Source organism: Xenopus laevis, chromosome 4S, assembly GCF_017654675.1.
Source record: "Xenopus laevis strain J_2021 chromosome 4S, Xenopus_laevis_v10.1, whole genome shotgun sequence".
NCBI lineage: Eukaryota > Metazoa > Chordata > Amphibia > Anura > Pipidae > Xenopus > Xenopus laevis.
In genome coordinates, this window is record NC_054378.1 from 6,801,429 (window position 1) to 6,805,012 (window position 3,584).

The following is a 3,584-nucleotide window of genomic DNA, read 5'->3' on the forward strand; positions in this document are numbered from 1 at the left end:
GCAAAGACAAGTCAATTAGTCGCCAGGCGACCAAATCTCCCCAAAACGCCCAGTGTGGCCTTACCCTAAAGGTCAGGGAGCTCTACCGGCCCTGTGACCACGTTTACTGCCAGGACAGACAACTGTATTTTTCAATGTAATGTATTACAGGTTGCACAGGCTGTGACTAAGGGTGGCACTTAATAGTACAATCAGCCTTAACCAAGCAAAACAATAAAAATAAGTGCTGCCTAGAGTCTAAACGGTGTCCTTTTTTTTTTTTTTTTTACAGTGCTGAGCAATGAGCTGGTGCTGTTTAATTACAATTCTACTTTACACTTCTTCGTTCCCTATTGTAAGAAAATGGTCTTGACCCTAATTCTGCCTCAGCTTCAAGACTCCAATGCCGTCTCATTGGCCACTCTGTGGATAGTTCTACCCTTGAATGAGCCGTCTGTACGGAAAATGCTTCATCTTACCTTAAAGGAGAAGGAAAGTCTGTTAGCACTTGGGGGTGGCAAATGTTAGGCACCCCCAAGTGATTGTATTGACTTACCCGAAACCCCGGGCCGTTGCTCCTATCAGCACCGGCCCGGGGTTGTTCCAATGAGCACCACGGAGCGTTCCTCTTCCGGCGTAGAACGAAAAGCCAAACTTTAAAAATTCAGCTATTTCGTTCTACTGCACATGCGTTTGCCTGGAAGAAATTAGAAGACGCCGGAAGAAGATCTCTCCGTGGTGCTCGCTGGAATAACCCCGGGCCGGTGATGATAGAAGCAACGGCCCGGGGTTTCAGGTAAGTCAATACAATCACTTGAGGTGCCAACAGACTTTCCTTCTCCTTTAATGAGACAGTAATTAAGAAGGACATACTGTACAGAACATCCCTTCTCTGTATATTTGGTTTTTATAGAGATGGTGCTGGAGCTGCCTTATGACTTACCTCAACTAGAGTAGTTTTAGTAGAGCATTCCATTGCAGTGAATGCTTCAGTAGAGGCCACTAGTATACCAGTTCCCAGCCAAATATGTTAGATGAGATGTTTTGTCCTCATAATAAGCTATGCCCTTGTGTTGCCCTCTAAAATAGTGAAAAGTAAATGTAAGGTTGAACACAGAAAGGCAGATTTGCAATGGACCCAAAATGATGCCCATCCTGATTGATATCTGATAGGGTATTGGTCATGAAGGTGGAAAACCATGTTGGCCAAGGACTTCATCCACAGTCCAGAACTCCTTGGAAGGTGGGATTTTCTAGGATGTCAGATGAGTATCTGAAAGGCTGATGGATCTCAGGGATTCCCTGTCTGATCCGATTGTAGCTCTGTTAGGTCAAACTATTGAGTCAGCTCGATTTGGTACAACCCATGGATGGCCAAATTGGGCAAAGATCCACTTGTTTGCCAGCCAAGTGTATAATACAGCGTAGTGCTATTGACTTTTGTAGAAACCTGGTTTCCCATTTCTGAGCCAAGTGGGTGAAGCAGATATTTAAGTGAGGCGGTAGGATACGGAGAGATACGGGGCAGCTGGGAAACTGACAATATGTCTAGCCCCATGTCAGATTTCAAAATTAAATATAAAAAAATCTGTTTGCTCTTTTGAGAAATGGATACCATGGAAGAAGTCTGCAGGAGCAGCACTATTAACTGATGCGTTTTTAAAAAAAACATGTTTATCCATTACAGTGTCCCTTTAACTATGCTGAACTTTATCTAACAAGCCTGGGAACTGCCCAGACCCAATCCTGCACCCACCTCCCCTCAAGGTGGGATCTAGGAAGAGTCCTGAACACTTGTCCTTTTATCCAAAATTATCCTGCCACCTACAGGGCAAACCTTGAACTCCAATGGACCCAGGAAAAGGGGCATATCTGCCTGGGTAAATCAGAGGACCACGTAGGTGTCCAAATACAAGGGAAACTGCCTGAGTAAAACACGGGGGCAAATTCACTAAAGGTGAAGTGACTAAAGCTGGCTGGCGTTACGTCTTTTCAGTTTCCACCGATTTGCTAACGGGCGCTGGCGTAACTTCGCTAGCGGAGATAGACTCAAGCGCTACTTTGAACTCTAACGCTAGGCGAGTTTTCGCTCTGGAGAATGGACGTAATTACGCAAAATCACTAAGATTCGGATCTTACTGAATGTTAGCTCTTGTGCCAGACTTGCCTTCGCCACCTCAGACCAGGCGAAGTGCAATAGAGTAGATAGGACTTGCTCAAAAAAAAGTTGAAAATTTCCCAAAAAACGCTGGCGACTTTTCAGTTTTTCAGGGTGATAGACTTCAAAAGAGTGTAAATTATTTTTAGGGTACCCGGCTTCCCCCCTACATTTCCTAACATATGGCACATAAACTATACAGTGGGCTCATGTGTAGGGCAATATAATAACTTTATTTTATTAAGGTTTCCCAGGCTTGTGTAGTGTAATGTATTTGCTGCCACATATACGTCCATTCAACTTTAACTTCCCGCAGTATGCTAATTAGCCAACGCTAGTGCAAATTCGCTTTGCTTGTCGAATTAACACTAGCGAAAATTCGCCATCGTTCGGCGCCCTGGACGCAACTTTGCATTTTATTGAATTAGCGTCGTCCTGGCGAATTTTCACCTGGCGAAGTGTTGCGATGTGAGCGAAGCCGTCGCTGGCGAATTTTCGGAAGTTAGTGAATTTGCCCCAGGGTCTCTACATTTACAAAAGCAGCGGCAAAATATGGACTAAATTATTGCATGTACTGATGCAGGTACTTGTGTCTATACATACTCCTCGCACTTCTATATAGTCTTATACTGAATTGTACTTGATGTAAGATCAAGGAATGCGCCAGCCAATCACATGCATGCAAATCATATTGTGGGCCCAGATCACTGAAATGATTCCAAAAGCTGACACTTTTTCTTCTCCTTGCTCAGACCTAGAAAGTGCACATATTTCACTTGAATGGATCCCCATTTTCCCCCATATGAACTGGTCTTGCATCTAGGGTTGCCAACTGGCCGGTATTTACTGGCCTGGCCGGCAAAAATAATGGCTGATCCCAATGTTATTAATAGGGAATAAAGATAAATATATAGGAAGGTCAGTGATATGATCCCAATGTTATTAATAGGGAATAAAGATAAATATATAGGAAGGTCAGTGATCCCAATGTTATTTATAGGGAATAAAGATAAATATATAGGAAGGTCAGTGATCCCAATGTTATTAATAGGGAATAAAGATAAATATATAGGAAGGTCAGTGATCCCAATGTTATTAATAGGTAATAAAGATAAATATATAGGAAGGTCAGTGATCCCAATGTTATTAATAGGGAATAAAGATAAATATATAGGAAGGTCAGTGATCCCAATGTTATTAATAGGGAATAAAGATAAATATATAGGAAGGTCAGTGATCCCAATGTTATTAATAGGGAATAAAGATAAATATATAGGAAGGTCAGTGATCCCAATGTTATTAATAGGGAATAAAGATAAATATATAGGAAGGTCAGTGATCCCAATGTTATTAATAGGGAATAAAGATAAATATATAGGAAGGTCGGTGATATGATCCCAATGTTATTAATAGGGAATAAAGATAAATATATAGGAAGGTCAGTGAT